We start from the raw sequence: 21,404 nt of genomic DNA on the forward strand, positions 1-21,404 counted from the left end.
ATAAATTTTCGCTGTTGTAAGCCACCAAATCTGTCATGATGTGCTACAGAGGCAATCAGAAATGAATAGAGCCAGCAATGGGGAATTTTTCTCTCATTGAATCTCTAACTTCCTCTTCTGCGACAAATAGGAGAAAACTCTACTTTAAAGGGTTAATGTGTTGAGGTCCTGCCCACCCATGTAATTTCCCTAATTTAAGGTCTGCTGTGTGGGGACCTTAATTACTTCTGCAAAATCCCTTCACAGCAGCACCTGGATTACTGTTCGTTTGCATAACTGGAGAAGATGTGTGCACACCAGATGCTGGGAATCTCAGGAGGCTATCTCAGAGTTCTGTCCACTACAGAAATTAAAAACTTTAAAAATGGTTTGGAACTTATTTAAACATTTCAAATAATTTAGACTTGGGGAGCCTGGGTGGCTCAGTTGGTTAAGCGTCTGACTTTGGCTCAGGTCATGATCTCGTGGTTTATGGGTTCAAGCCCTGCATCAGGGCCGACAGCTCAGAGCCTGGAGCCTGCTTCAGATTCTGTGTTTCCCCCTCTCTCTGCCCCTCCCCCACTCACACCCTGTCTCTGTCTCTCAAAAATAAATAAAGATTAAAATAATTTAGACCTGAAATTTACTTGGTCTTACAAATATTAGGAATTCATTAAAAATGTTTAGGTTTTTTTAAATGTGTTTAGTAGGAGTCTACTGCATTTCTGAATTTACACAGCACAACATTTCATCTGTCAGTTTTTACAACAGTGAAACTGATAGGCCTCTCCAAATACTTTCTTCTCTTGCTTTCAGTTCTCTTTCTGATCACAACGCCTACTGCTTTACAGTGCATGAATATACAGGAGGAGGTTTCCAGGGCTCTAATGTAGTCAAGGACACATACAATGAATTTGTTCTGGAGACCTGCCTCTGGAGTGTTCCCCCTGCCCCCCCACCCCCACCCCAGAGCAGAATTCCTTGCTGTGTTTCTACTCTAGTCGGTACACTAGTTTCTCAGAGTTCCTACAACCTATAATCTCCACTTCCTTGATTTATTTAAATTTCTAGTCAAGTACATAGTCTATGATTGATGTTTATTGAATGAATGAATAAATACAGTTCCTGGTACTTCCTTTTGTGGCTATTTAGGGGTGTGTTTTGGCTCTTTTCACAGTCATGTTTAACTCTCAGCCACCTCAAGGAAGTAGATGCTGTATCTCCTTGCCTCTTTCTATTACTTATCTATCCTCAAATATTTTTTCTATCACAAAGATGAATAGTTTTTTGTTTTTCTTTTTTTAAAAAAAAAAAACTTTAATTCCTTATGCTTCATTTTTAATTAAAAAAAATTTTTTTAACGTATTATTTAGTTTTGAGAGGCATAGTGCAAGCAGGGGAGGGGCGGAGAGAGAGGGAGACACAGAATCCGAGGCAGGCGCCAGGCTTTGAGCTGTCAGTACAGAGCCTGACACTGGGCTTGAGCCCAGACAGGGTGAGATCATGGCTTCAGCCAAAGTCAGTGGCTTAACTGACAGACCACCCCACCCCCCACCCCGGGGAGCCCATGATTGTTTATGCTTCTTAAAGTGTGTTGTTCTGGGGCGCCTGGGTGGCTGAGTCGGTTAAGCGTGGGACTTTGGATCAGGTCATGATCACAGGGTTCATGGGTTCGAGCCCCACTGGGCTCTGTGTTGACAGCTTAGAGCCTGGAGCCTGCTTCAGTTTCTGTCTCCTGCTCTCTCTGCCCCTCCCCCGCTCGCACTCTGTCTGTTTCTCTCTCTCAAAAATAAATAAACATTAAAAACAATTTTTTAAGTGTTTTGTTTCAGGATGCCTGCATGACTCAGTCAGTTAAGTGTCCAACTTCAGCTCAGGTCATGATCTCACGGTTAGTGAGTTTGAGCCCTGCATCGGGCTCCATGCTGGCAGTGCAGAGCCTGCTTGGGATTCTCTTTCCCTCTTTCTCTGCCCCTTCCCCATGTGCACTCTTTCTCTCTCCCTCTCAAAAATAAATAAACTTAAAAAAAGAGCATTGTTTCATTTTCTTCTTCTTGGTGTGTTATTTTGCATATTTTCCTATTCCAGCGAACTTCTGTGAATGACAGAGAGTATCCAGGGAGAGGAAAATTACCTTCACATGATGTTCCAACAGAGTTTGTAAAAAATGCTTATCTGATAAAGTAGCATTTTAGTAGGAAAAAACCTTATCCGCTATGAAAAATTAAAACAATTACAGTTTGTTAAGAGACGCAATGTTTTTATGAACATCTTTTTAATATTTACTGTATGGTTTTCTCAATTTTCAAATTTCCACCTAGACCAGTGGAGGAACATAGGTAAAAGAATAACATCAAGGTTTTTCTGAATATGCCAGATGCTTTCCCTATAAACTTCTTGAATATTTCATAAGGAAAATTTTACCAAAAGGTGACATTGCTTTATGAGCCCTCTCTGGGGACTGAAAACATGAAAATTAGGATAGAAATGTCTGAAATGAAAGAATGTAGTGAGGAGATTAATTGAATTATACACCTTACTCATGCCATCAGAGGTTTTGCTTTGATGGAGTACTTAAGTGCAAACACATTTTCATTTAATGTGAAACCTAATCGTGCTAATTTGCCAAAAGAAAATGTCAAATTAGTGATTAATTCACTTTCATCAAGATGTTTACTGGAACCTGATTATATCAGCATATATACAGCAAATGTAGTTTCTATATTTCTTAACATCCCAGTAATGCATCCTTGCAAATCTTACCAGTTATACTAACAGATAAAAGTTAGATTACATGGTTTAAATTTCCATCTTATACAGTTAACAGTTTTTAATACTAAATGTATAACTGAATAAGAAAATATGGAAAGAAAAAACTAATTCATTATTGATGGTTAACTTGCTAAGTATTTTTAAAAGTCATATTGTGAGAGAATTCTGGGTGAGTTTATTTCAATGTATGTGTTGTATTAATCAGCTATTACCACAATAACACTGCATAAGTGCTTCAAAATTTCATGACCGACAACAACAGTTTGGTTTAGTCTAGAACAACTAGGAAACTCTCCTTCAGACTGCTCTATGTGTCTTTCACCATCCTTGGACCAATGTCTGCTCAGGACATATTCTTGTGGCAGAAAGTGGAAACACAAGTACCAAACTTAACTGTGCAAACACACAGAGGGTCTCTATGCCCATCATCCTCTAAGGTTCCATTGGCCAAAGTCAATCATATGGCCAAGCCCCAAATCACTGGGGCAGGGGAATATATTTCACCCCTGGAGGGGTGGGAAAGTGTGGAAGGAGTATTTATTGAACAGTAATCCAAACTGTCTCATGTGTTTTATTCTTTATAAAAAATGGTATGTAAGATCAAAAAGATTTCTATCTGTGCAATCATATGCAGATACAGTATACACTATGCCTTCTTCTTTTCATGGTATCTGGTAAGGTTAAACATAAATTTAAGTGTAAATTTGCCAATCCTTATTTTTGGACTCAAGATGGACTTGTTGTATGTATTTAAGCAGCTATATGCTTCATTTTGGGTTATTTATTTTCACATATAGATTTGGATCAATAGAGTCCAATCACTACTTTTTCTCTTATCTTGCCTTTAAGAATAAATGTATCTTTGGCAGAAGAGAAGAAATGGAAGAATGGATGCTTCATGAAGTTTCATACCAGGACAGAGGCCACATCTGTCTCTGTTGCTGCTATGTCTCAGTGCCCACCCCAGTACTTGACTCTCACTAGGCTCTCAGTAAATATTCAACTGGCTGATTGCCAACTTGCAAGAGGGTCCTCTTGGACAAAACATTGTTTTGTGTTTATACATACAGTTTCTGAGACTACAAATAATTTTTTTATTGTGGCAAAATACACATGACATAAAATTTCCTATTTTGAAGCATATGATTCAGTGGCATTAACCGCATTCATAATGTTGTGCAAGTATACCACCATGTCCTTCCAGTACTTTTTCATCACCTCAAAAGGAAATGCTGTCCCCATTAAGCAGTTACTCTCCACCCCTCTTCCCCAAAGCCCCTGGCAACCATTAATCTGTCTCCTGTCTCTGTTTTGAACATTTCATACAAATGGAATCCTGCAATATGTGGCTTTTTGTGTCTAGATTCTTTCACTTAACCTAACATTTTCAAGATTTATTTATAATATGTGGCATGTGTTAGCATTTCATTCCTTTTTATCACTGAATAATATTCCATTGTATAGATATACCACATTTTGTTTATGCTATCCATCAATTACAAAATTAAGGCAAATAATATTTCATATACATACTAATTGATTTAGATATTATATGAGGTCTAATAAATTAATCTCAGTGGTTTTATTTATTTATCCTGGTAGAATATATTAATGAGGGACTCTTTCACAGAACTTAGTTGGAAAAGGTAAGAGTAGATAACTGGAAGACTTTCCAGAAAAATGATATCAACACTGTGTATAGTGAATCCCCACTGCCCAATTTAACTGTGATAATGCATTTTTTTTGAACTTCAGCCTAGATTACAATGATCAGATATAATAGTCACTTGACAGCAATTTGGTAGAAAACCAGGAATCGGCAGCTGGTTATTTTAATTGTAACTTTAATCTTGCATCTTTTCCTTATTTGCTGTGACACACGCCTTACTTTCCTCTTTTATAAAATAATAACATCCAAATGGTACTTTCCCACTTCTTCCCATGCTTTCTGTGCCAATGTTACATGTGCTTTCCAGCCTCCTCCTGCTCTCCAAAAATGTTTTAAATCCAAGATCATGTGAGATTCTGGTTTAAGATTTAAAAATACTTGCCTCCCTGAAGCTTTATTACCCAATTAGAGTCTGAAAGGGGCTGCACGACTATTTCATTATCCATACAGTCCACGGGGAGTGCAGTGGAATTAATTTAAGAGCTTAGGAAAATAAGATATATGAGTAAAATGAAAGGAATTGGCATTTTGTAACCTGGAGAAATGAAGGCTGAAATCTTTAATACATGATGGACTATTATATAGAGGAGGATGAATGGTTTTTCTCTGTCTTCCACGAGAATGGAATAAGAGGAAATGGATTTAAGCTATAGCAGGAAGGATTTAGATTAGAAATAAAAAGCTTTCTAACTCTAGGGAATGTAAGGCATTTTATCGGTGTCCTTACTAAACCCCAAAAGGAATATAAGGAAAAGAAAGTGGAAGTGAAGAATTACTTTTTTGGTTAACATTGTTTATTAAGAGATGTTCCTAAATACTGTTTCTTGTGAATGTTTAGACAAGGATAGATACCTTCCCATTTGGATGGTCTCAGCCCCTGAGGACAACAGGGAACATCACACTGTCATGTTTCTCCTCTATAGAAGTGTCTAGCCTGATGTTTTGCAGTCAGGACCCACTTAACAAAATTTAGCAAAATGAATACACCTCTCTTAAAGATGAGAAAACCAAGGTGGTATAGTATCTGAGATCAAGCAGCTAGCCACTAGTAGGGTCAAATTCACACAATTACTTGGGACAAAAATGTAGATTTGAGACATAAAATAGATTTCTACCTGTTGTATACCTAGAACCCTGGATGAAGAACCCAGAACTGGACTTAGGCACATGTTCTTTCTGCTATGCCCTTGATGTCTGGACTGTTTGTAGGTTAACGATTTAGCAATCTATGGGTAATTGGCTAACTGACCCAATGGCCTGGTTCTCATGAAAATATATATCCAATAGTGAGAAGTTACTTTAAAAAAGATTAAAAATAATGTAAGTCAATTATTCATTGATTTCCTACAGCATCTAAGGTATTATGCTAGGTCCAGGTGCTAGGCAGTACATAAGATTAAAAAGATGTCTGGTCACATAATGTGGAGATAAACTATCCCTTCTTTTTAAGTCATCTGGTACTATTAAGGCCAAATGTCAGGAAGAAATTAGATAAGAAGAAAAAATAACCAGAGTAGCTTTGTGTTTTCTTTGAAGGCATCTTGGTGCAGCCTTTTAAACTCACATCTGCTCTCTCCCTGGCATCTTTTTCTTCCCTTTTTCATCCAGTCAGGTGGACTGGCCAGCTCCCTCACTCCCTCATTGTATACTGCTTCCAGCATGTGCTTGCCATATCACCAACTCTTAGACATTTTCATTCTCTTGACTCTTCAGATGTCAGAACTTCTTAGAGGCCTGAATGGAGAGTAGTTACAATGGCATTTGAAGGCCAGCTGTGGCGCTATAGGGTGGGCAAAGCCCTGAGGGGCACAGGGGTCCTCAGAGTAGAGCTTTGGGCCTCAATTTGAGGTGCCAAGTGTAGAATCTTGTGTTAACTTCCATGAAAGGAGTAAAGTGATAAAAATTAAAATCTACCATGGAATGGAGGAAACTGTCAAGCAACACTGAGAGCAGGCATTGAGATCTAAGGAAGAGAAAAAAAATGGGTAAATAACTAGTTACAATACATACATAAACTAATTGTCAATTATGCATAATCACCAATAATATAAAAGAACAATAACAATGATTTATCGTGAAATATGCCAGATTAATTTTGTGTATATTTAATGTCATTTTACTCTAAATTATTCATGTAGCTCAGTTTTCAAAATTTCTTGCTTTTGTATCATGGCTGTCTGTTGAGAGAATATAAGATAATAGAGAGAACAGTACCCACCCATGGGGTACCCACCCATTTAATTATTCACACCGTTTGGTTGCTGTTTCCTAAGTAATGTTGGTTAAAATTTTTTTTTTTAATCTGTTGAAATGGAAAGAATATTCCAATGATATTTCTAAACTGCAACAATTGGCATATTGTTTTAATCGCCTTAGCTGCTTTCCCTAAAGGAAACATATTTGTTTTCAGGGTTGGCAAGTCTTGGCATAATAATAAATCGTTCCTAATATTAAGTTGAGAAGAAACCTAATCAGACTATTTTAATTTTGGCAATTTCAGGATTTCTAGTTTCTACCTCCTGCTTCCCCAGAAAAAACTGAACAGAGAATATTCGATTTTCTGTTCATCAGATATTTTTTTGCTCAAGCATTTTTTTTTTAGTAAGATTTAACCAAAAGATAATCAAAGGAAGTCTCATCCTTGATCAGGCACTTCTTTTAACCTTGATAAAAATGATGTGAAATCTGTGTTTTGATTTTAAGATTGAAAAATTAATGTAGACCTAAGGGAATCAAATAAAACTAAACTCGGGAATAAACTTTTACAATTAAGCAAAGGAAAAAAAAGCAATTAATGACTGGCTATCAAATAGGCCTGGACTGACCCATTTAATGAAATTTCTTTAACCAACTAGTCTCTATTATCTGGGTTGAGCTGTGAGTCTTGGTCACCATCAATTTAATGTTTCTGTGTTTTTTTCCCGTCTCCCTTGAAGAAGCTATCCCAGATTCTTGGCAGCCTTTCTGAACTGCAGTGGAACCAAGGACTTTTATGTATTCAAATTCTTAATTGTAAACATTGTGACAAGCGCTGGCAAACTGGGATTTGGCAGAATTAGTGTGATGTCATAGAAAAGAATTTCCTTTGTTTTATTTAAAAGTGGTTTCCAAGTTTTTCCCCAGTAAGTCTGGCTTTTATCTTAATCTCTGAGAGGGCCCTTCACCAGATGTCAGAACCAAGACCTTATCTTTGAATTCTAAGGACTTCACCCAGGCTGACCCAGATTACTCCCCTTCATGAACTGAATGCAAACTTCTTAAGTAACACCATTTCTCCAGGCAATGTTCTGTCTTTTCATTCCGTATCTTTTGCCCTGTTTTCAGCCTTTGTCTTAGGCAGTGTTTTCCTCTCAATTCCCTTAGCGTGAAAGTGATTCTCAAACACTATCATCTCCCTAAAACATTTTCAAAAAGAGATACTGATTTCCAATCTGGTTTCATCCCCTGTAAACAGGCAAGTTACAAATGATGAATCTGATGTCAGTTAGTGGCAAAATCCTAAAACAGAATGTTAAACAAGTGATTTGTTAGCAGTTGGGGAAAAAGTCAGTGATAAATTATGAGGGTCTGCATGAGTTTTCTAAGAACAAATGGCAAACCAATGTCTCCCTTAGATTGAGTCCTCACATTAGGAGATTAGAGAAACTGAGTGCATTTTGATTTCAGCAAGATTTTCGAAGTAATTGTTCAAAGCGGCTTCATGGACAAGACAGGGTAAACAGAGCTGGGTGAAATGGCCATGTGTGGTAGAATAGTTATGGCTACTTAGTGATATTATATAATTTAGGAGGTGATCTTTTGGGATATGCCTCAAACGCTTAGGTTGGCCCAAACTCAGTCAGCATTTTAATTTATAATTTGGATGAGCCATGCAAGGCCCCTTTTTTATTTCTATTTGATCTTCAAAACACTGCTTCAGAATCCCCTCCAAATGGGAGTCTTCTGTTACCCTCTGGTTTAATTTGAAGGCCTCTCCTCTGTCCTGCTATAGTAGCTTTTCATTGTACTTACCACATTGTTCTGTGATTCCTCATTTATCTGTTGCCTTAGTTAGGCTGTGAAATACTTAAGATCAAACACCAATCTTATTTAACTTTATATCCCATAGCATCTGGTACTTAGTGTCCATCTGTAAAATTTTTTTGAATAGAGGAAAGAATGATTGGCTTAATGCTGTATTTAACATTATTTTCATGTGACCCCCCAAAAGAATTATTTATATATGTGTGTGTGTGTGTGTGTGTGTGTATACACATGTATATATATGTATACAAATATTTATATACATATATATTTACATATATACATATATAAATGAGAGAGCATGAGCAGGGGAGAGGGGCAGAGGGAGAGAGAGAATCTCAAGCAGGCTCCATGCAGAGCCTGATGCAGGGCTCAGTCTCACAACCCTGGGATTATGACCCAAGCTGAAATCAAGAGTTGGGCACTCAACTTACTGAGCCACCCAGGAACCCTAAGAAGTAATAGTCTTAATAACAGAATTAAGATTGAGAAATAATTGAATGGTTGAAAAAATGGATTAAACTAAAATAATGAAGTTCAGTACTTCCACTCCATTGATCCTACCAACACCTTTTATTGTCTTTTACCCCCTCACCATTCTAAGTTGCCTCCTCACCAAGTTTAGTTTCATAGCTGATCATTATAATCACTCCCTTGCCCATCTCTGGCTTTGTCCTTTACAAACTAAAACGCTGGAAAAATCCAATTCTCTACATGCATCCATGGAAAAACATGGCTGAAGAAATGCCCCCTACCCTGCTGACTTGCTTCACTGTTAATTCATGACTACCGACCTGAAGTGGGCCCTTAATGCTGCCACCAATCACTGGAAAAAAATATAAGCAAACCGATGAGAACTTCCACATCACTCATCACCTCCTCTGCCCCCACATACTTTGCCTTTCTTTTTGTTTCTAGAGAGATGAACTGTTTATGACCAGACATACAGCCAACATATACACTGGATCCTGCCCCTCTAATTTACTCAAAAACATTCCAGGAATTCTGGGATTTCAGTCTATTTTTTTTTTCTTTCATTCTTTCTCTCCCCTGGGTCATATTCACAAACACATAAACACTACTACTAGTTCTACCTTAAAAAACCTTGAGATTTTGCTTTCACTCCAGTTCTTTGGAACAAAACTCCTCAAAAGAGTTTATTTGATGATGTCTCTGTTCCTTTCTCACTTTCTCTTAATCCCACTATAATCAGGACTTTGCCTCCACAATTCTGTTAAAACTGATCTTAATCTTTATTTTACTTGAATTGTCAGCATCCTTTGGCACTGTTGCTATTTCTCCTTTTCTCATTGATACATTTTATTCCTTTGTGTTTTCTACTCCTTTACTGGCTGCTCATTTTCATTCTCCTTGCTTGGTTTTCCTGTGGTCTCTCCTTGCTTGTTTTTCTGTGTGGTGTCTTCTTAGCTAGGGAGTCCTAGAAGTAAGGCTCACTCCCAATTCTCTTCTCTTTCTGCATTCATTGACTTGATGAACATCTAGTTTCAAGGCTTTAAAACTCATCGTTATACATGACTCCCAAATGTGCATGTCCATTTCAGATCTCTTCCCCAAATGCCTTTTTCTTACAAATGTTTACAAATGATCTCCACCCCAACAACTTTGCTCTATTTATAGTGTTCCCCATCTCAGTTAATACCGCTCTATCTTTGCAGTTTTTTAAACCAAAAACCATAGTATTATCTCCCTTTATTTCACACTCCATAATCTGTTCATCAAGAAAGCATGGTGACACTACTTTCAAAATGTATCCAAAATCTCATCACGTCTCATCACCTCCACTGTTACCGCCGTGGTCCCCGGCACTCTTATTTCCAGCCCGGATTACTGCAGTGAACTCCTTATGGTCTCCCTGCTTCTACTTTTGGCCCCTTCAGTCTATGCTCAAAACCCTGCCACATTTCATTTGGAGTGAAAGTCAGAGCCTTACGGTGGCCACAAGACTCTGTATACTTCGTTCTTCTGCTACTTCTACTTCATCTCCTCCTAGTCTCCCCTTTGCTCACTCTGGTCCAGTCACAATGGCCTTTTTGCTCTAGCTCAGATGTGCCAGTCACATTCCTGCCTTAGGGCTTGTGTTGGCTGTTTCCTCTGCCTGAAGGACTCTTCCACCAGATCTCTGCATGCCTAATTCTGTCATCTTCTGCTCAAGTGTCACCTTCCCGGTATATATGCTACTGAAGCAAGCACAGGTGTCACCTTCTCAGGAGATCTACTCTGACACACAATTAAATGTTAACAATTGCATCCCATGCCTCCCAAGCCCTGCACTTTTGACCTACTCTTTTTTCTTTTTTCTTTTTCCTTTTTCCTTTTATATAGCACTTGTTATTTTCCAGTACACTATATTATTTATCAGCTTTATTGTTTGTTGTGTTTCCCCCCCTCTAGAATGCAAGTTCCACGAGGGCAGTTTTGTATGTATGTGTTTGCTAGTGGATCTCAAATACCTAGATATGCCAGCATACTGTAGGTACCTAATAAGATTTGTTGAATGAAAAAATAATTATTAATTTTAAAACACCTCACAATTACATGATGGAAGAGTTGTGACTTAGGATTTGCTTATGAGAAAAAAGAAGATTTTTAGTGGTATAAATACAAATATACTTTTATTCTCTCATTGCTAAACGAGTTAACCTCTCATAGATTCTGGAACTACAACAGTGAACAAGACAGATAAAAATTCTTGATTCCATTGAGTTACATTCTAATGTAATTTATTATATACTGCTGGATCTAGTGTAATGCACTGTATTCCAAATGGGCTAGGCCAGACCAGTCATAGTGCATTTCCTTTGGTCATTCATTGTTTTTTGAATAATATATCACAGTAGTAAGGAGCATGGGCTTTGGAATCTGAGAGACAAAGATTTGAATTTTGGTTCAGCTAGCTGTTATTTATTTGACCTTGGGAAAGTTATTTAACCTCTCTGAGCCCCAGTTTTTCCATTAATAAAGCATGAGTTCTAATACCTACAGTAAAAGATTATTTACTTGGACTCTTGGGGCCTGATTCATTCCAGATTAATATTTCTTAATTTAGATATCTTAACTCAAAAGAATACAATGATTTAAAAAAGACATTTAATTGGACATTTGTGGTATATGAGATGTCAAGTATGCTAAGAAATAAGTTTAAAATGAATAGATGTCCCACAGAAACTTTTTTTCATTTATCACTTTTAATTACTTAAAGAATTTATTGTATACCTATGGATATTTTGCATTGAATGAAAATATTTGTTTACCTGTGAAAGGAAAAAATATATCACATAAAATATAAGTATTTAATGATGTAAATATTAAATATAATTAGTATATTTTGCCTACCAAATTTTTACTGCAAAATTAGACCTTATAAACCATACTCATTTCCTAAACAATGGTTAAAAAAAAGGATCTGGGGGGTGCCTGGATGGCTCCGTCGATTATCTGTCTCTTAATTTTGGCTCAGGTCATGATCTCACAGTTTGTGCAATCGAGTCCCCTCCCCCACCCCCATCAGGCTCTGCGCTGACAGTGAAGAGCTTGCTTGGGATTCTCTCTCCCTCTCTCTCTCTGCCCCTCCTCCTTGCTTACACTATCAAAATAAATAAACCTTTAAAAAAAGCATCTAGTAATTTTTTTAAGCCCCAAATTTATTTTAGAAACATGAAATTGGTTCTTCACCTGCAGAAAGATGTTTGGAAAGATAACTAATCATCAGCATTTGCTTTTCTGTAGCAGCCGCAGGAGAGAACGATACAGTAGGTCTTTGGAAAAGATCAGACAGGAGCCTCCGCTTGGTTGTGCCATCCTTTATTTTCAAGGCTCTCTCCCAACCTATACATCTGGAGTAACTTCACACTAGCGAATAAATTTTGTTCCAGGGGATTTATAAAATTTTCACAGCATCAAACAGCCTTGTCAGAATCAGTTTCTAACCATCCTTAATAATCCACACCACCTTGTCCACTTTGTCATCACCTGCCTGTCATTTATATCTTGGAGATCACACTGTTCCTTAGCACAGCATATTGTAGCAAACTGATCTTCTATTATTACACAATTTGAGTAAAAATTAATGAGCATAGAAAACGTTTTTTTAAGCATAAATGCATTATTTGAATGTTTACAGTATTTAAACTCAGATAAATTATCTTCTATTGTACCATACACAATTGTTATGAGGAATTCAAGAAGTAATAATGTATATAAAGAATTTAGCATAGAGCATGGCACAGAGTAATTGTTTAATGAATGACTTCAATTATTATTTTGTACAAAGAATTTAGTGTATTTTTTAGAGGAGGACTCCCAAGGTTGTGAAGGGATTCAGTATCATGTGAGGAATTTTTGAAAAAGTAATTACACTTAACTGTACATGTATAGTTGTATATTCATATTTCCTTTAGAACTCTCCCCATATATATCAATATATCCACAAGAACCAGGCCAATTTAACTTACTTTTTTCCAATCCCTAACCACGCACCAAGAATATTGTAGACACATTCTATTTGCATTAGATAAAGCTAATTGAATATTTTTCTTTCCACTGTAGGTTACTGGTAGTTTCCAAAGATTCCTGGAAATCATTAAATTAGGATTAATGATTATCTATACAGAGAATGTACACTGCAAGGATTGATGTTAGACAAGGTCAGGGATCTACATTATTCATTCATCTATTCAGCCTGTCATTTTTAAATCATTCGATAAATATTTACTGAGCATTTCTCCCTCATTAAGTATGCTTGATGTTGGGGAATCAAAGATTAAAAAGAACTTTTTGACTCTATTATTAATGTGATATCTATTTATGCTGGAGGACTATTTAGATGTGAGACATCTGTGGGGGGGTTAGCCTACATGATCTAAAGAAGGAGACTAGATTATACTGTGTCTTGAATATACTTATACAAATTCATGATTGCATTAGTCAGGGTTTTTTTAGTTCAAGCAATAGAAAATCCAATCCAAACTGGTTTAAACAACAAGATAAACCCATTGGCTCCTATATCTGAAAAGTCTAGGGTATTTCTTGTCTGCAGCATTGCTAAATCGAATATGTTGATATAATCAGAACCAAATCAGCCTGTTAATCTTGGCTCTGCATTTTTCTGAAGTTGGCTTCCCTCTCAGGTGGGCTTTCTCTTTGGGCGGTCTCCTAGCAGCTCAGACTTAATATTCCCATGTTCATGGGTAGCAGAAAGGAAAGAATTTCTCATCTAGAGGCCTGGAACTATCTGATGTGGTCATGTTTTCTTGTCTTAACCAATTACTGTGCTTGAGGGCAGGGGACAATGTTCTGACCGGCACTCAAGGACCAGATGTCCACCCTTACACCTGGAAATGGAATTGGTTCCATATAATCCACCTGGTCTGAGAATTGACAAAAAGTACCACCCGGCCCGTTGCTCAAGGAAGAGAGAATGCATGATGAGCAATCACAGAAAGGTTCACAGCAAAGGTCTCTGTGACAAGTGTGGGAGTGTTCAAATTGATGGGATTGGTAACAGAGAGGAAAAAGGGCTTTGATCTAACATTACTCTTATGTCTTTTATCATTTACATTGCTGATCAGACACCCTGTCTAGAAACACTGTCACCATACTTTTACTTTCTTTAACTGTATTGTGAAACATCTCTTTTTTTTTTCAGTGTTATAGGGCAAATATGTTGGTAATCCATATCATTATGGGTTGTCCTGTTTTTAAATTATTTATATTGACTCATGGTTTCCTAGATAACTCCAGATGCAAACACCTACAATGAAGAGTGTGCATCTGAAGATTCTTAGTCTCGTTGTGTTGCTAGATGTGTACCCATCCATGAATCTGCATTACAGATAAGGAATTTTCCAGTTTTTGTAGTATCCATGCCACAAACCTCCCTCTCATAATTGCTAAGGACATAATTCTTTCACTTTATTTAACAACAACAACTACAATGAGAGCAGTAGTAACACAACAAAATGCTCCTTCTACCTTTAAAGTTGTATTGTGAAAATAAATATTTGCTTATTTTCAGAGGGGAAGAAATGTACACTTGAATTCAACATTATCCAAGAATCTAATGGATGCACTATAAGTACCTTCACTCAGTCAGACACCGTGAATTTACCAACTCCTATAATTATCACAAAGCCCATTCAGGCAGATCTGGTCTCCATCTTTCACATTTCTCAATGTCTGATCACTCTTGACTGTCTGTTTATAGTTATTTATTTTTAATTTTTGAAAATATTTATTTATTTTTGAGAGAGAGAAACAGAGTGCAAGCAGGCGAGGGGCAGAGAGAGGGAGACACAGAATCTGAAGCAGGCTCCAGGCTCTGAGCTGTCAGAGCTGTGCGCGGCTTGAACTCACAGACGGCAAGATCAAGACCTGAGCCGAAGGTAGACGCTTAACCAACTGAGCCACCCAGGTGCCCTATTTATTTTTAAGAGAGAATCAGGGGCGCCTGGGTAGCTCAGTCATGACCTTCAGCTCAGGTCATGATCTTGCAGTTCGTGGGTTTGAGCCCTGCGTCGGGCTCTGTGCTGACAGCTCAGAGCCTGGAGCCTGCCTCGGATTCTATGTCTCCCTCTCTCTCTGTTCCTCCCCTGCTTGTTCTCTGTCTCTCTGTGTCTCTCAAAAATAAATAAAACGTTAAAAAAAACAAAGAGAGAAGCAGCAAAATACTGATTGGAGTCTGTGTATCTGGCTGGGGCTTACAGACTGGTGGATATCAAGAAGATGGCCAGCAGGCTTTTTCTTCCAGATAGGAGTTTCTGTAGATTTTTATTTAAAACAATTCTTCTCAGAAGGAGGATCTTCCAGTTTCCTGCCTGGCGGGTATAATGATGGCTTTTTAGCATACAAAATCTGTGCAGGCAGAGGGGCTTGGGAGTTTCACTGTCTATAATGCAGATAAAATTTAATCATCCGGGCTCAGCAAGGCACCACATCCCAGTCCTCCTCTGTGTTTGGTGTCCCAATCTAGATCTCTGGTTCTGTATTTCAGTGGTGGTGGAAGAGGTATGTTGCCTGGTTATAGAGGTGGGGACCTGAAGTGCTCGCTGCTTCGTGATAAAGACTTTTCAACCGGGGGCATCGGGGGTGTCTCAGTTGGTGAAGTGTCTGACTCTTGGTTTCAGCTCAGGTCATGATCTCATGGGTTCATGAGTTTGAGCCCCACATCAGGCTCTGTGCTGGCCGTCCAGAGCCTGCTTGAAATTCTCTCACTCTCTCTCTCTCTGCCCCTCCCCCATTCGCTCTCAGTCTCTCTCTCTCTCTCAAAAATAAATAAGCTTTAAAAAAAAAGGACTTTTCAACTGGCTTTTGTAATGACTGCTGCCCCCATTTCCTGCAACTTCTCAGCATCTGAAGATCACAATGGCTTGCTTCTCATTTGTATCATAGTGTTGTAGATTTGATTTTCCTGTTGTTGACCAAGTAAGTCATTTACCATTTCTCCATCCACTCTCTGCTTTCAAATATTTGGTTTAGGGTTATAGAAATCTCCTAGCTGCACTGAAGTTAAAGTTTTTGTATCCATTTCTTGTTATTTATATTTTTTTGAGAGTAATTTTTAAAAGAAGACAGAAAATGTTTTTACTGTTTTAAAACCAGCTGTCTAATTTATAACCCGCTTGACCTCAGCTTCCTCATCTGCAAAATGAGCCACATGGCTTCTAAAGATGTAAATTCCATTATCGTTATTGTTTTCATATTTATATAATTGTGTATATATTCTTTTAAATTTCTATTTTATTGGTTTAGGACAAAATTTTCCTGTTGAGGAAGCCTGAAAAATGAAAACATCCTATATGTTTATTCATTTTATTTCAGGTGTGTAAGTACAAATTCAGCTGTTTCCACTATGATGTTATAGGGTGTCCCACAAAAAAGCAATTAGCTAATTGAAGCATATTTTTAAAGTGGGACATCTTCCAAGCAAACCAAATCATAAAAAAAAGAACTGTGATTGTTTACTAACTGCTGGAGCATAAGGTCCTTGTAGCTTTGAAAAGAGTGGCTTTCTAAAATGCAATACATCTAAATCTAATCTTAGGTGATAGGGCTATTTGGCTTTAAAATAGTTTTTAAAAAACTAACCTTATATGAAAACTCTAACACAGCTTTCTTTTTTTAGGTGAGCCATTTATTCTGATTCATATGCTAACTCATGATTTGGAGAACTAATGATTTTTAAAACAATTTTTAAAAGTTCTATGCTGTACCACTGTTAAGTCTTGGGTATAATAAATCCACTTTGGAAATTTACTCCTAGTAGGCCAATTATAAAAATAATAACATATAAAACAAATTTTAAACCCATATTTGGTATTTGAATATAACACATTATTCTGATACATAAGTCCAAAGGAATGTATTTTTTATTTAGTGTTTCCTCTATTCCCCCTTTCTCCTCCTTCCCTGTTTTTCTCCTTTTCTCTCCTGAATGCCTTTGGTTCTATTTTGTCACTAAGAAAAAGTTGCTACATGACTGGCCAAAGGCCAAAGGTGAATGCCAAGTAAACTCAGTGACCTCTATGAGGATTAATGATGGGATTTCTACCCAGCATGCCCTAAGTTTTCTGTGTTCCAGTTTTGCCAAGATAAATTTCTGGGCAGCCCAGTACTTGTTTGGAAGATGACCTGAGAAAAGTTTAATCATTTATGGGGTTGATTTTTGACAGGTCAGCAGAAAACTGCTTTATTTAATCCAGATTAATATATTTAAGTAAGACTCAGGAAATAAAGAGTATTGACTTTGCCAACAGGTTTGGGTAACAGGCAAATACAGGGAGTTCTTGGGAGAGCTACTAATAAGCTTATGTATCTCTGGGGGGAAAAAAACCATGAACCCATAAAGAAGTCAGTTTTCTAGTTATATGGACATCAAGTATCAATTGTTTCTAGACACAGCTGGCTATAGAAGGAAACACTGGGCCCTGGCCTAGGTTCATCATATGACCATGATCTCCAATAGCAATGACAACAATATCAATAAAACCATGGGTCCCCAGAAAATCCTTCTAGAACCTGTAGTGAAGACCTTGGAATAGAAGGGCAATTGGGAATTGAATTACCATACAATACGGATGAAGGAATAAAAATGGAGTTCAGGTACAGAATGAATATTCCCAACAGCTGAAAAAAAAAAAAAATCAATGTTCTAAATGGACATGTGCTCCTGCATGCAGTGTCATTGAAAAGAGAGGCCAGCTAAATTTGGTCAGCTTTTGAAGTCCCAGTGACTTGTATTTCCCAGGAGTGACTAGGCCCTGAGACTATGACTCATGCAAACCAAAATACTTGCATGACTGAGGTAGACAACAGAATGCTATTTTATTTGTTAACAAAGGAAAATATAACTACAATGTGGCCTGGGAGTGCATGTGAGAGCATGATCATCACAACCTTTTCCTGTAGACAAACCTCCATGAGAAGCTTCATCATGGTTAGAAGCCATGGAAAAAAATACAATGATTTCAGGAATGAAATTTGTATCATTAGTCTGTTCTTTCCCAAAAGTTAAACAACTTGGGAATCAGAAGCTTCGTGGTGATTGTGGACTCAGAACAAGAGGGCTTTAAATAAACTCACTGTGCAATGGCACCAGTCCTGGGATATGTGATACCTCCATCTCTTGAGAGGGATGGTTTTGTCAGATGGGCCAGATAGTCAGTCTGGTGGCGGTAGCTTCCAAGAGCCAACCCAATGATAAAGCAGCTCTACAATCAGACCAGAATAAGTATAAGCAACTCTCCTTTTCAATTTACTTGGACTTTCAGAATTGCTCAAACTTCATCTTTAAATCCACTTCTTTTGATAATAGAGTGCTTTGGGAACCACTTTACTTCAGGGATTATGTTCTCCCACTATTACTCTGCAGCATCCATCCATCTCTTTCTCTGACCAACCGAGCTGGAGAATTAAGTAGTGATAAAATAGAAGTCACCATCCATATATTTCAAAGCTTTAATGATATCACATTGGCCAGTTCCCAGCATTGCAGTACAGCTTTTGGTTGGATATTTTGTTAGAAGAGGTGTTCCAGAACATTTCATTTGTTACTTATTCATATATTATTTACTCTGTGAATCAGGAAGCTATATTAAGTGAGTGAGAAGTCTATGGTTGATTAAGGATATTAGTTCTTCAGCTTCCAAGTTTGTAATGGCAGGTAACCCCATAGTAGGTTCAGAGTCCTCTTGGACCCACTTATGAGGCTACCAACAACCCCTTTTTTAAAAATTTTTTAAAAAATTTATTTTGAGAGAGAGACACACACACAAAGTGTGAGTGGGAGAGGGGCAGAGTGAGAGAGAGAAGAAGAAAATCCCAAGCAGGCTCTGCACTGGCACTGCAGAACCTGATGCAGGGCTCAAACTCACAAACTGTGAGATCATGACCTGAGCCGAAATCAAGAGTCAGATGCCCAACTGACTGAGCCACCGCAGTACCCCACCAACAATCCATTTTTAACCCAAATTCCCTATACTCTCACTCTGCTCAGTAGACTACAATGATATTCTGAATCCCAGGAATTAGTGTTAGCTCAGAATCAGAGTGCAGTATTACAAAAAGTTTGAGTTTCACATTCCCCAGTGCAAAATTGTTCCAGTTAATACTGTAGGTTTCTGTGTGGATGGGTAATAAGAATAGGTAACATTTATTGAGCACTTGTTATGCAGCAGGCACTGTTCTAATACTTGTTTCTAAATATTCTGAATGCTGGTGTCTCCACCAAATACCAAAAGCTTTGGCATAGAGAATATTTTTCTGGATCCATACGGGGCACATAGTGGATGGATGAGTCATATGATGAATCTACAAACATTCCTATCTTGTGACAGAAGAATTCCCTTCAAATAAGAAATAGGTCTGAAGACTGGATAGCCAAAATCAATACAAGAAACTCACAAAGGCATGGCAAATGTCTGCTACATGCAGGTTCACCTCATTCCTTTAAGTGCTGTATAGTGCTCCTTTGCTTTGATATCCTATAGTTTATTCACTACTCCTGCATCAACAGATGTGGTTTCTCTATTGCTACTTCAAACAACACTTCATAAGTATTTTTTATATGTTTCTGAGTATACATCTATTTAGATTTTTCTAGGATTTGTACCAAAAGGAAAATTTAATTCAAGTTTGTCTGTATTTGTTTCTATGTTGAAGAGACCATGTCCTCACATCCCTTCCCATCTTAGGAGACTTCAAGTAACTATAATTATGAACTATGGTGAGCAGAAATGGAGGGATATTTAGGAAAAACCAATGCATGGGAATGGAACTCCTTCAAATAAACAAACAAATAAACAAACACATGAGCAGAAAAACAGCGACAAAAACCAAGCACTTTACCCAACAATTTTGTCCTAGTAATGAAAATCAACCTTTTTATAGATACCAGAAACCTGAAAAGAGCTAGGGTAGGCAAATTATGTCCCTTAGAACCTGAACAGGGACAATTAAAATTTAGGCTTCAACTTTTAAAAGAGATTTTAAAAACATTAAGCCTTCTAAGCCAAATAGATATAGCATATGGTTTTATATATCCAATGCCCTCGTCTTTTCCCCACCTCTGAGCTTACAGGAAAACACTGTGTTTATTTCTGACATTCGGTAAAGCTGTTTCAGCCCCAGTGTTGATTGATAGCAATAGATTCAAGGATTAATAAAAGAGATGTGTTTAGTGAGTCACCAGCCCAAGAGCTAAAACAGGTCACATCCCAAGTTAAATCAAGCGGGCCCCGGCATCACCCCATAGGGTTTTGAAGCTGTGATTGAAACTCAGAAGGGAGGAATATGTGTTTGCCAAGAAACATCAATGCTTTTGACTTCTTTCAACCTAGACTGCTCGGTGGCATTTCCAGACAGCTGATGAGGTCTGGAAGGGAGAGTATAAAGCTAAAGTCAAAAATCCTATTGAAGTGGATTTGCTATACCTTTTTATTTTAAATGCATGGATGTTTCATGGTGAAAATTCAGAATGGAAGATGTTAGCATGAAGTAATATGCCAGTCTTCACTCCTATCCTGGCAGGTCTGCCTGACTTTTCAGTAAGCATCGAAAAGCCAGGAGATTTTATGTTACTTGTATTCCTACTCATATCCTATTAATGATATTCCTCAAAACAAACAAACAAACAAACAAACAAACAAACCTGAAAACAAAACAAAACAAGAAACAAAACAAACACCTCAATCAATAATCTTATCCTAATAATGAAAATCACCCTCTATATAGATGCTAGAAAACTGGAAGTTTGGTTAGACAACATCATTGACTTGGTATCCCATATCACAATGTCACTACCAATGGTATTATCATGTTTTCCAGTAAAGGAACTTCACACATAATTAACTCTGATCTCATCTTAAGTAATCCTAGATCAGCTGTTTACTTTGCAGTTAAAAATGTTTCTCTAATCTGTTGATGAATCTATACTTTTGGATATTATTATTCTTAATATGAATTAGTAAGGGCCAAATGCAAGAATCAATGTGTCTCTTTCAAGTTGCCACTACTTCTTTCCTAATCAAGAATATTGGAGCACCTAGGTGGCTCAGTTGGTTAAGTGTCCAATTCTTGGTTTTGGCTCAGGTCATGATCTCAAGGTTCTTGGGATCAACCCCAGGGTAGGGATCTGCACTGATAGCATGGAGCCTGCTTGGGATTCTTTATTTCCCTCTCCCTCTGCCCCTCCCCTGCTCTCTCTCTCTCTCTCTCTCTCTCTCTCTCTCTCAAAAATTTAGGAAAGAAAAAAAGAAAAGAAAGAATATCTAGAATTCCTTCCTTTGTATAGTGTGGGCACTTGCTTGACATTTATTTCGGTTGCTTGGGCTCTTGTGAACTTATTTACTTGAAATTAAGTGGTAATCTTTCCTGCCCATTCACTGTTGCTCTCTTAAAGAAAACAAAACCTAGCAAAAAGATATAGCATGTATCTCCTCAAACATTC

At 37.6% G+C, this 21,404-nt stretch overlaps 1 long non-coding RNA gene across 3 annotated transcripts in view; it reads left to right on the forward strand.

Moving 5' to 3' along the window:
* The window catches only part of LOC147584221 (uncharacterized), a 198,412-nt gene that overhangs the window by 101,645 nt on the left and 75,363 nt on the right, over positions 1–21,404 (forward strand). The gene's annotated exons all lie outside the window — the stretch shown is intronic.

The sequence above is a fragment of the Puma concolor genome, chromosome A1 (assembly GCF_028749965.1).
Source record: "Puma concolor isolate L17-30 chromosome A1, mPumCon1.1.hap2, whole genome shotgun sequence".
Lineage (NCBI taxonomy): Eukaryota > Metazoa > Chordata > Mammalia > Carnivora > Felidae > Puma > Puma concolor.